Below are 13277 nucleotides of genomic sequence, written 5' to 3'. Positions count from 1 at the left end.
TCCAGGCTGAGGGAGAAATTCTTCAGCGCTGTCATTGCACATAGTGACTAAGGCTGTTACTTTATATCCAACCTTCTTGTAAGGTCAGGGAATGACAACACATTATTCATTCTTTGATGTTTGCTAAGCAAATATAAAGTTTGTATCTTGGCGGGCACCCAGTTTTCAGTTTGAGAACTTTCCAGTTGCAGTTTTTGGAGTTGTGGATGAGGTTAAGAGATAGACAGATGTGATAAGAAAGGGATATATCAGACATACGCAGAACGAACCAGTTTTTAATTGCATCGAAAAATGCTTTTGCCCTAATGTATTTTGGTTAATGCCTTCCACTGCATTTGTAAAGAGGGTGTAAACATAAGCCCTGATAATGGAGCAGTCTTTAAAATAGGTGTCTATTCTTGGCTTGAAGAACTTCAGAAGCATGTTTCTTTATTAAAGAAAGACTGCACGGTTTATGCTTTGAAGAAAACAACTGCAGATTTACCGAACTCATGACAGTCAGAAGCCAGGCATTTGCAGAGTCAAGACTGATTGGGAAGGTAAGTGACTTACACTAACATGGAAAATAAATTCTCTTTTTGTAACACTATTTTCTATTTATTTCTAGCAGATCATTTGAGTTGCATTGTGTCAAAGGTTTCATCTGCTTGTTGTTTTGTTAGTTTGTATCCTTTCCTTTTCTTTTCTTTTTTCTTTTCTTTTCTCTTCTGCTTCACAATGGAATTTTGAATTGATCTAAACCTGAGAATTTACTAAACATGAAGCTAAGGAGAAATTTTGCCTGGCACTACAATCCTTTAAGGGGGCAAGGAGACAGGAAATGAGGAGAAAAGGCTTCTTTTCTTAGGTTTCTTAGGCCATGACTCAGCCGAGAGAATGAGTGAATTACTCAATTTCACTTTGCTATAGTTTTCCCATTTATGAAACAATTTTAAAAATACCTGGGACTGTTGCCTGTGAAATAATTTTATCCCCTCAGGAAAAAAAATGAGCTATCCAAATATGATATATGATTAGGTAATACATAGCTTTTGATTAATACTAATATGCCAAGTTTAGCAATATATTTTTGGCCAGCTTTCTGAAAGAAATAATTTGATTTTCATAGTTACTTGGGCTTACCAGCCCATGATGACAACAATGGCTATGTGACTCAATAGAACACAAATTCTTCTCTAGGCTCTTATGGTTCTAGGCAACTAAATATGTAGATGATTCTGTTCAGCTTCACTTTTTTTTTTTTTCGGTCTTGTCTCATCAGATACGCATTCAAGAAATTACCTTAAGATTTGTTTCACCATTAAAGCGACATTCCCAGCTGTGCTCCAATCAACTGGATAAAAGCAGAGAACCCATCAGAAGTTGTTCCTGGTTGACTATCACCTTTCAAAATATGTGTATGTGGGAAAAAGCCCCCATCCCTTTCCGACTATTATTAAAAATAAGTAATGATGTATTATAAGATGCTTTTCAAGCCAGAGGGTTCCGAAACATTTTGCAACTACACATATAAACAGGAATTACTTCACCAGCCACTGAAATGTGGCCACCTCTTGGACAAAATGTGGCAGCTTTTAATAATGCATAGCAACATTCCAAAACAGTCAAGGCCTGGAAGTGAGGAGCAAACTTGCATCCAACTAAAATCACCTGGGAAATTTCCTGGGCTGAGTTGTGCTGTGTTGGGAAGGATCTCTTGTAACCATAAGAGGCCAGGACATTAGTCTTATGTCTCCCTAGGAAATTCAGCCCCATTCTGTTTAGTGCTGGCTCATGGTCACCTGCTAAATCATCCAGATCCCAGACCACAAAATGATGGACGTTCCTCTGAAGTGTGGCCAGTTTTCCACACTGACTGATGGAGGAGGCTGGACAGTGTGGAGAGGTGGCCTTGGATGAGGATCCTGGTGACCCGGCCCCTGCAACAATATTTGGAACTGTTAATGGCCCAGGATGATAGAAGAGAAAGCTTGGTCCAGTTCTTCCTGGTCACTATAAAATATGTTCTCTGACTTGAGAGACATTTACCACAAACTTACAACTTTGAGTCTACCCCATGCTTCATATTGACCTACCCAAATGTGCCACAGTATGTCAAAGAAGACCCAGAAGAGTCTCTTTGTTAGACCACTGTTTCATTAGCAAAAACGGCTTCTCCTAGGCAGAAGAACTCCATTTATAAGTAGATGAATTTTGTCTAGATTGGTTAAATTTAGGGAAACCCACGCTCATGACCACTTGTATTTCCTCATGCCTTCTGGTTGCCCAGGTTAGTGTAATTACTTTTTGGCTAAAAGAGGGGAATGGACCCAGCATAGCAAAACCCTTGAGAGCCAGTGAGGGTAGTCTCACAGAGAAGCCTAGCTGTACACACAGTCATGAAGAAGGAAGAACGATTTCAAATGAATAACCTAATGATTAGCTTATTAGTTGATGCTTTGGAAAGATCAGTAAGGTTGAGAAACTTTGGCTAGACGAGTAGAAAGAGGGGACAATCAAGTGTGGCAGGGACTTGTTTCATTCTCAGGGGCTTGATGGTACCAAGCTGGTCTCTTGACTCATCTGGAACTGAGAGTCTGTGTAGGACTCTCTTAGAAGATGGAAGGTGGTGGTGGAGGAGGGTCCAAGGTCATTCCCGCAAAGCTGTCTGACACGAGTCAGATAAAAGCATGTTTTCCACACTCCAGTTATTCTTGTAAGAACAAAAAAAGGGAATCACAAACACTGAAGGCAATCTCAACGGTGGAAGAGAGAAGTCGGGTTGGGCTGGAGGGTGGAGTGTTTAATAAAATCAGGAGGAACCGGTGGTGGTGGGATGACCTTTAGAGGATGATTGTCTAACCAAACTCTTGGCTCACAGCTCTTGCTGGTGAATCCATCCCTTTTCTTGCCCTGAATCACTCCCTGAGACCAGCAGTCTTGTCTTCTCAAAATGCAGGAGTCAGGGCTGTTGTTCCAATTCACCATATCCTGGTGACACTTCTGATTCTCCATGGAAAATTCCACTTTCCTAACTAGGTCCAAATTAAATATTGACTTTACTAATTTTAAATCATTTTGCCCATAGACAAATGTGTTTCCTAAGGACATTTTGAGGAAATGCTTGAGCAATCCCAAAGATGCCACTCCTACTACGTGAAGCTTCATGGACATGAGCAAAAGACATATGCCTGTAGCGACCTTCCCTGGGTGGATGGACAAAGGCCTGGGCCCTAGAAACACCATCCCTGACCAACACCGAAGAAAGTGCTGGGCCTTTATGGGTGTGTCAAATTGTGCCTGTTTTGTTAAAGCGATCCTTTTTCCCTCACCTGCAACATCAGATCCTTCTCTGAGTTCTGATGCTTTGTATAATCCTCCTCAGCCCTGCTTGAGAAGCACAGCATTTCTCCCCGGGCCATCAATAGAGACTTCTGGTTTCTTCCTTATCTAATCCACACCCCATCCAGTTTCTATAGTGCCAGTGAGTTATTTCTACAGATGCAGTATGGTGGTCCAGTTCCAGAAGGGCTTCCCGCCGACCACGGAGTGGATACCAGAAGCCAGTGTCTGCCATTTGAGAAGCATTGCAATCTAGATCTAGGTCCTGATCCTCAACCCCCTCCCCAACACCATGTGCCCAAGCCACGCAAGACTCGTGATTTCCTGAACTTGCAACATTTTCCTTCTATGCTTCCAAGCCTTCACATGATCACTGCTCTGACTGATGTCTTGGCTGCAATTTCATGAGGCACCCTGAGCCAGAGCCACCTGGCTAAGCTGCTTCCGGATTCCTGGCCCACAGCACTGGGATAAATGAATGTCATGATTTTTAAGCTGCTAGTTGGGAAAAATTTGTTATAGGACAATGGATTCCCCTCTCTGGCCTGCTGTTGTTATAGATCAGTAGAAGGACACAAGCAACCTACCACTGTGTTGCTCAGAGTAGGCAAGACTGTGAGCCCAACAGCCATGACAGAACGGCCCTCACCACACTTGACACGGTGAGCTTTGTGTCAGCATCCTTCAAACCGATGTCTACGTGTGTTCAACAAATGGGTACTTAGAGGTGTTGTTGTGCTTTCATCAGGTTTAGGAATGAACAGCATGCAGATGAGAAGAGACAAGACCTGCAACGAACGTGAGTCATGAGGTGGAGAAAGCGGAAGCAGCTGAGGGCCTTGCTGAGTGAAATACATCCATAGCATCTGAACTGGCCTTTCTGCTTCTCTCTGTCAGGAAGGGACAGCAGCGTGGAGAGGAGAATGGATATTTTGAGAAGAGGCTGGCTATTTTGCAAGTCTTCACAAAAAACAGAAGGTGTTCCTGTTCATGTGGTTTGTGTGGTAGCCATCGACCAAGAGGTCAGGGCCCTGTGAAGTCTGATGGGAGCCATGGCTTGGGTTTCCTGCCCGTCGCCTTGCTATTGCTCCACGTCAGTTGTAGCTGTCTATGAATCCATTTCAGGAGGAACAATGGAAGAAGGCAGCAAAGTGCCCTGGGGTATAGCCTCTTCTCTGTGACCAGCAAGCCCACAGCCTTGCATGGCATTGTGGCCCCAGATGCACTGTGTCCCCCGTCTCCTTTTTCTGCTCCCTTTCTCCTGCCACCATGACCAGGGTCCCCCAGGTCTGAACAGTTATTGGGGACCTGCTCAGTATGTTCTTGGTGTTCACACCTTTCCTGAGCTATGAAGACTTGTGTACAGGAGGGATACTTTACACATCCTCCCTTACACCTTATTCAATGTGTTTTCTCACCTGGGAGCATGATTACTGTAAGCCTGTCCTCTGTGGAAAGAAAAGATTCTCGGGCGCCTGGGTGGCTCAATCAGGTAAGTATCTGCCTTTGGCTCAGGTCATAATCTCAGGGTCCTGGGACCGAACCCAGCGTTGGGCTTCCTGCTCAGTGGGAAGCCTGCTTCTCCCTCTCCTCCCTACTTGTGCTCTCTCTTGCTGTCTCTCTCAAAAAATGAATAAAATCTTAAAAAAGAAAAGAAAAGATTGTCCATGGTGTGTAAGGAAATCTGGATTTTATTCTGAAGATGATGGATGATGGTATAACAGGGATATTGCTCTGGTATGTTAGTGGGGTGGGGACTGGAGGGGGTTGAGACTGGAACTTGGGGAGCCAGTCAGGAAGTGGGATAAAGTAATCCCAAGGAGACAAATCTAAAGCGTTGGCTAGAAGCAATGGTACCTGATAGCTGCCTACTCTTCCCTTGCAATGTGACTGAAGTTGATGTGATTCGGACATTCCTCTGTGACTGACTGGGTGATCGTTTGTGAACTGCAGGCCACATAGCAGGTGCTGCGCGGGGAATGGGGTGGGAAAGGTGAGCAGGCCCTGGTTCTGCCCTCAGGGGCTCAAAGGGCCTTGCTGTGAGCTCTTCCTGCCAACGTGGGCAAAGCAAGCTGGCTTAAGTAGTAATTATGCATTTCACGCAGGCTTAATAAGATAGTAGACACATGAGGTAAAAGCAGGATAATTACTTAAAATTGAGGCAAGACATTTATTTGTATCCTGTAGGTATTGACATTTAGTGACCCAGATGGCATCTTTTAAGACCTTCTCTCTTTATATTATATTTACTTAGAATATTTATATTATATTTATATTTGTAATATACTAAGCTTAGTCGAGGCGAAAAAATAATAATAATAAAAAAAAGTCACAATAGTATTATTTTCTGCTCAACCAACCCACCTCGATGGTCTCTTCCAGAAATCATTTTTTCCACACTCAGCACAGGAACAGTAAGCACTTATGCAGTATTTTTAGTATTCAGGTTAGTTTATACTTACTAATTACTAAAAACAACAACAACAAAACCCCAGGAAACTTAGGTATTTTATTCTCCAGCAATCATTCATTTTACAAAAAAAAAAAAATAAATTTTTTTTTTGTTTTGTTTCTTGGACAGGAACCCTTGATCTCTTTTTGTGTGAGTTTTATAGGATTTCCCTTTCTCAGCTTTGTCGTGCCTGCATATATCATGTTTCTGGGGTGGGTTGGCCGCGAAGGGGGGCTGAGGGAGCTGCAGGCATGGCTGGCATGGGTGACAGTGTATCTGTGGCAAGGAGGAACGCTCTCTTGACCTGGGCTGAGGTGGAGACCTGCGTGTGCTGACTCGGCATCCTGGGCCCACTCCAGGCCTGGCTGGCTCCAGTGAGCTGTGTCCCTGGGGAGGCAGGAGCCGGGCTGGGCTCTCAGCCATGACTCAGCACCTCTCACAGACCCACCCCCACCGGCCACAAACCAGGCTTGGTAATGGGTTGACTGACTGACTAAATAAAAAACAAGAAAAACTTTCTCTTTCTCTGTTCCTTTCATAGGAGAGGCATGTGGAGGTGTGTGTGCTAAAAACTGCTGTTTTTATAATGGTAGGCGTGACCATAATGATGACAGTAGATTCTCAGTACTGATAGTTCGGCAAGTGAGAGAACCACATCACCTTGTTTTATCTCAGGGGTTTTATCAAAGCTCTGGTCTGTAGTTCCTGCTTACCCGAGGACACAGCTGCTCCTGGGTGAGCAGTAAAGGAGCCCTGGAATCTGACTTCCAACCACTTTCCCAAAGCCAGCTCCCGTTAACTTTCTACAAGAGCCCTCCTCATCCATTACGCTTCCCTTTCCACCTCCACAGCTTGTGGCCACTTCACCCCCCAGCCTCAGAATGCTCTTTCTCTTCTCTCCTCATTGTTTGGAATCCTTCTACCACCTCATGGACTCGGAGGGTTATCACAGTGAATTAGCATGAGACTTGGCCTATAGTGTAAGACTGGGCTCTCACTGGGCCCAGCAGTTATGGTAGTTGGGGAAAAGGCCCAGTCAGCGGGCAGGAAGTCACACAGAATAATGAGCTGCTCAAATAAAAAGTGGATTCTCACTCCTCTGCACTCAGAATCATTTCTGTTGTTCTAGATTAGTCAGGTCTAAAGATGACTGACAAAACTAAAGTCATTCTTTAGATGAAATGCACTTTGTGGATTCCTGTGTTTTCTTTCTTTTTTTTTTTTAAGTAATTTTTATTTTTTGAAAATTGCCCAGGCTTCAGAAATATTTTTCTTCATTGCGTTTCTGATTAGTTTGAATTGGTGTATGTCTTCACTTACTGTAAATTCCTTGATTCTTTCAGGTTCTGAGGATGTGAGAGCCACACTCTAATCACCTTACCCAGAGCACAGTCTAAATGTGGGTTCTTGGAATTCTGTCTTTTTGGAGCTTAAAGCCGAAGACCTCCAATGAAAGGAAACATATAATAATAATTTTAAAAACTGTCTCTCAATGTGTTTTTATAAATTTAGATCCCTTATGTAAGTTGTAAATTCTTTTGATAGGTAGCTACACATATTCTTAACATTCAGGTCATGATCCTAAATGTCACAGAGGCTTGTTGAGGTGGCTTTTCTTCGTTTTATGGGCAGGTGGCAGAGAATTTGGAGGTAAGAAATGTGGTGAATTTGAAGAAGTTGCAGGTGATGAAACTTTTCTTAAATTTGAGTAGGGACTGAGTGAGCCAGGTCTAGCAAAGCCAGATTTGTTCTACAAAAAAAAAAAAAAAAAAAAAAAAGTCTGTAGAAATGACAGAGAAACCAGCAGGTAAATTCTGGAAAGATAGGGGAAGATGCCCCCAGTACTAATATTTCTTTTCTTCTTCTTCTTCTTCTTTTTTTTCTTTCCTTGGTTAAGTGAAGGGAGGGGAAGTGAAGACCAAAATGACTTGCTTCCTGTAGAAACACGGCTCATCCATCCACCTGATATCATGAGAGGAAATCTCCCTGCCTATTTTTGGGGTGGTAATTCAACCCCGAGTGTAGGAACCGAAACCCTCATCCACTTTCTGAGGTCACCAAGAACTATTGTGCAGATCACTAGCTCTCTGGCCGTTTTCAAGTCGTTATTTGTCTTTCTAACAACAACCCCCATAAATCAGTCGTAGCACTGGGGTGTCCTCGGGCATCAGAACTAAGTGTGAGCTTTCCCATCATTGAGAATCAATCAAAATCACCCAGGAGGATCAGATGGCAAGGTGCTGAAATCACGGTCGAAGTGGGGGCAAACAGAAAATCTGAGGCTGGGTGAGGTCCCTGGTTCCCCTTTGTGAAGGTCCTCTCTCCACAGAAGCTGGGGGTTTGTTTTCACTTCCTATTTTTCTAGTAGGTTGTCATTCTGTGCCTGTGAGTATTGACCTTCCCCAGTGTCATCACCAAACCACCTTTGCCTCAGGACACCGGGGACAGCTTTGGCTTTAGAAGGATGCCGACTGTGATTTGTTTGTCTGTTAGGTTAAGAGTCATCTTACTTTCATGAGATGGTGACAGTGGATGGAAAGTGAAAAACTTAGTTCAAAACTGGAGCTGTGTTTTTATTTACAGGTGAGAGAGTGTATGTTCAGGATGTTTGAAAGGGATTTATTTTCCTCAAGTGAATGAATTGTTATTTTTGGCTGATTCTTTTGGGGTCATGGAGATAAACTCAAGTTGCCCCCTTTTTATCTGAATAGAGCTACCAGTGTGTGTCCGTATGAGAGACAAGCCATGGTCACCAATCTGTTCTCACTTTACATTCATTTATTTTGTGGTATTCCTTTCCTATTTCTGTCAGTGAAAAAAATGTTTCGGTGGAGAAATGTATAAGAAAGTGTTGTTATGACTAATTTTCTTTTATTTCTGGTACTACATCATGGACAGATATGGTGTTTTTAGTCTATGTTAAACTTTGTCCCTGAGGTTTTTGTACTCAGGCATTTACTCGTTTGGAAAATGTTAGTGTACAGTACAGGGACTTTGGAGTCAAATCTGTTTCTCTCGTTATTCACAGGGCAGGTTGGGGAGCATTTCTGATGCTTAGTTTCCTTCATTGATGAAGTGGGAAGAAGAATATCGATGGGGCAAAATCATTATGGGTTTAAAGACAGGGTGCGTATAGTCCTTGGCCTAGTACCTGATGGGTTGTGGGCATTCGGTGAGAGGAGCTGTTGGATTAATGCTCTGATGCTCATAGTCAGAGCACTGGGCGCACTCGACTCCACAGCCTTGCCTTTGTTACCACACTAGTCATACCACTGGTGGCATGCATACCTTTTTCTTTGCCCTCCACCATCACTCAGTTGACTATTTTTATCCGGGAACAAAAGGGAGACACTGAGCTCTCCCTGCTCTTAAAGTGTAAACTGAGAGTCCTGTGAGTTTTAACATAGTTGAGGTGTTTTGTAAATGGAATACTTAAAATAAAGATTCCTTATGATTTGGGTCATGGAAATTCAATAATTCGTGGCTGCCTACAAGACAGTGTGCTGTAATATCCTTATTCAAATAGACTTAAAAGCTACTCCCTCTCTGACAGAGGTGAATCATTTGCGATGGCAATTATTATTGCTTCCAAAGAAATGACTGCATTGTTGCTGAAAATAATCAGGCTACATTTCTCAGTAAGTTGGTAAACAATGAAAGTCACCAGAAAATGTTAACAAGGACGAACTTTCAACACCCACATCATTTTAGTGTCTGACATTTTCTTTCTGGGGACTCCACTGGCAATCTTTGTATCGGTGACGTTTAACTTCTGTACCTTGTAGAGTAAGCTTTCCCAACTAGGTCTTTCATATCAAGCCCAGTACATATTGATCACATAAAAGAAATCAGAACACCAGTCCCCTTGTTCTCATTTTGTTGGAATAATAGTAGAAATGGCTGATATCATGGGTTATAGGCAAGGGTGAGCAATTAAATTAGTGCACTCTTGAGAATTGGGTCTTCTCTCTGATTGCGTCTTCTCAGATGGGAGGCATTTGTTCAGAATAGGAGACATTTGGCCTCCATCTAATCCTGGGAAATGGACGAGGATTTGAGTGGGAATAGGACATAATGGGGAGCAGAAGCAGATGCCCAGGAGGCTTGGAAGCCTCCAGAAATGTAGGGGTGGGAGTGGGAACAAGGACTATAAATCAGCTAATTCTGAAAAGGGACAGGGAGTTCCTGCAAAGACTCCAGTGTGCCATTACAGAGAGAATCACCAACTAATTATAAGGCAGTACACTTACGTTAGAAATTGGACACAGTTGGGCTCTTTGGTGACAGAAAAGGGCTGCTGGCAGGGGTGGAGGTGAGAGGGCAGGAACTACACCCTGCCCCCTTACCATTTCCTACACCGCCCCCTCCAGTGCGATGCGGGAGGCTTTGGAGCACACAGTTTATCATGGGAACGGTTCAGGGATGAAATGATACCGAAAGTGGCCCAAGTTCCAGTTGAACAAAGAATGCCGTATTAAAGCCTTTTATAAAGAATTCTTTCTAAATCCTTTGAAATCTATTCTGAGGCTTCTAGTTTTCAAGAGTTAATGTATTAAGAGTCTCTCTATTTCTCTAGTTTCAATAAATTATTTAATATCAAAATTCTAATAAATTTATGTGTATTTTTAAAGATTGGAGGATCTATCATCTATCTATCTATCTATCTATCTATCTATCTATCTATCTATCCTGCTTTCAACATGAAGATTGATATGTTCCTCATCTGTGCAGAATAAACTACTGAACAGTATCTAGAAGTGGTCATTCAGGTTAAACAGTGCTTTAAGAACAGGGAGTTGAACAAAGTAGTTTCTCTCTTAACAGCTTTTCAAGGGCATGTGGTTCCAGGTATAAAGGTGTGTGGCCAGTGAGTTGTTGCGGATGAAAGCTGTGGATGCTTCTCTGAAAATCTCATCCCTGCAGGACTATAGGACCTCAACATTGTCAACTCGGATGGCTTCTCTGTGACAAATTTGAAATGTGTTTAGGGATATGGCTGTGTGTCACTGAGTTGAGCTTTTAATAGGCAGATGAACATCTCACCAAAATTTTCCCTGTATTTGGAAGTAATTGGTGGCAGAGTCCATCCTAATTGACAGCATCAAAACCAAGACCACATACAAATAGTGACTGAATTGACTCCCACCCCCAATATTCCAGATGGTTCCTGTAGCTCAGGCTCACTTCTCACTTATGTGCATTAATTGATGAGCAAGAACAAAAAACCCTTGTGTGCTTGATGTATCATAAACAGATGCCTTCTTAAAGGATTCATTTTCTCAGTAAAGGAGCAAAAAAAAAAAAAAAGTTTCAATTCTGTGTCCTACCTCTAAATTACAGATTAGTGAGTTGGAAATGGTCCTAGGCCTATAAATCAGAAGCCCTGGACCTGAGTCTCAGTTTTGTGAGGCAACAACAGCAAGGGACCTCTTGGGGTCCACAGCATATTGCTTAACCTGCTGGACACTGGGTGCATCCAGGGTGACACCTGGCATGGTGCCAGCCCTTTTGCAAACATTATGTCATTTAGTGCTAAAGCCACCAACTCCTCACTTCCTTCTGCATAAACTAGGCTAATGAAGACCAACTAAGTTAAGATATAAAATATAGATTTATAAAACACTAAAATAAGTAATGCTCTCTTTTGAGTGCTTTCTATATGTCAGGCACTTAACATATATGATGCATGTCAAGCACTTTTCAGCTATCATCCTATTTAATCCTTACAAGTAACATTATGAGGTGGGTACTGATTGAGATGCTCGCAAAGCTAGTATGTGTTGGTAAATCCTGAGCTATACTTTGTCATCTTTTACCAGATCTATATTTAGCTTCTTGGAACTCTCTTGGAGGACATTTTTTTTTCCCCCTGGAGTGATGAAGTAATAGCACAGTAAGTAATGAAGATATTAACACTTCTAATCATTCTTTGGGTTTGATACTTCTAGAAATATTTCACAATTTTCTTTTTATCTGTACCACCGAAGCCTCACATAAACCTAGAATGTTCTTCTGGAGACCGTATTTGCATGTTACCTTCAGGAGGTGACACCTTGTTTCTTTACCCACCGTCTCTTCCATTTCCAAGCCTGCTCCCTAAAGCCCTGTGGGTCACTGATGACTAGCTCCAGAATTTTCTCTTCACTTTAACCCTACCATCAAAGGGACAAACTGATAAAACTCTTAGAGTCCACACGTACGGGTATCTCCTAAGTGAGGGCATGTTTCAAACTTTGGAAAAACTGTTCACTCAGCTGCAATCACATCAGATGTTCTGTTTTGATTTTCTTGCTGTTACTTTCCTTCCAAGGACTGAGGTTAAGAGAGGTAACCCTTCAAGAGCCTGCTTCACTAAAGCGTCTGGGCTGTTCTGGCAGAAGAGAACCCACAAGTCCAAAAGTGTATGTGGACCTCTTGAAACAGTGCATAACTTTGTCACAATCTCACTGAATCTCTTGTGCCCTGGAAAGAACATGTACTGCCGAATATATCTCTTATCGGCGATAGAAAAGACATAATCTGATGTGGCTTAAGTTTTAGGCAGACAATAACGTAGGAGAAAGTTATTGAATAAGTGACTAAGGTAGAAAAATTCAATAAAGTGATACACTTTATGTTCTTAGCCATTAAAAGTGTTTTTTCCTTTGTTGCTTACACTGACTGCTTAAGTAGCTTCCCAAACTTCAATTCCTATTGTGACCCAAAGGAATTGTCTAAATTCTTTTCTCCCCTCCTTTAGCACATCAAGACCCAGGTTAGACATTTCATTTCGGAGAGCTTTCTGCCGTGAAGAGAAGGTGTTTCTTCTGCTGATGGAGGGGAGAGTAGGAGGCAGGATCCTCAATGGTAGAAGGCAGGTAAAATGAGAGGAAACCAAAGGATAGCACATCTCCTCAGGTGCTTGAAGTTGAGTGGTGATGAGGGCCAGCTCTGGGGCCTGCTGACGTGTGGTCAGGGCTCCCCAGGACTGAGGGCAGAAGCAGCCAGTTGTTGAGGAGAATAGGGGCCCTAGCTTCTAGGAGAAAGACTGGAACTCAAGACTCACCGTGAGGTCACTAGGCATGGAGAGTCCAAGCTGGGACAAGAGACCTTGAAGACCAGTAGATGTCACCAACACACACCTGAGGACCAACACAAGATCGGAGGGGACCGGGCCCCGCAACGTGAAGATTTGCCAATCATCCCTCACTCCTTACACCTGGGTACCATCTTAGGGGGTTGAGTAAGAGGGAATAGCTGATAGGAACAGGGCCATTCTAATCCGAAAGAAGCTGGGTATTGCTTTAAAAAGAATGTTTCCCTTCCTTCTCCTGATGTCCTCCATGTTATTCCTTATGTTCCACAAAGAAGTGAAACCATATGGTAATTGAAGGGAAAAATGAAGGGGGCGAAATCGGAGGGGGAGATGAACCATGAGAGCCTATGGACTCCAAGAAACAAACTGAGGGTTTCAGAGGGGAGGGGGGTGGGGGGATGGGTTAGCCTGGTGATGGATATTAAGGAG

At 42.9% G+C, this 13277-nt stretch overlaps 1 long non-coding RNA gene across 1 annotated transcript; it reads left to right on the top strand.

Annotated features, from left to right (window-relative positions):
* The first annotated feature begins 210 nt into the window (after positions 1-210).
* LOC113920036 lies at positions 211-4878 on the top strand. The gene is made up of 3 exons (XR_003519206.1): positions 211-539; positions 1262-3983; positions 4070-4878. It is a non-coding gene; the product is annotated as an uncharacterized LOC113920036 (long non-coding RNA).
* Positions 4879-13277: the final 8399 nt, after the last annotated feature.

This window comes from Zalophus californianus, chromosome 3 (assembly GCF_009762305.2).
Source record: "Zalophus californianus isolate mZalCal1 chromosome 3, mZalCal1.pri.v2, whole genome shotgun sequence".
Taxonomy (NCBI): Eukaryota; Metazoa; Chordata; class Mammalia; order Carnivora; family Otariidae; genus Zalophus; species Zalophus californianus.
Note: the sequence above shows the minus strand (reverse complement) of the source record. Positions and strands in the feature narration are given on the sequence as shown.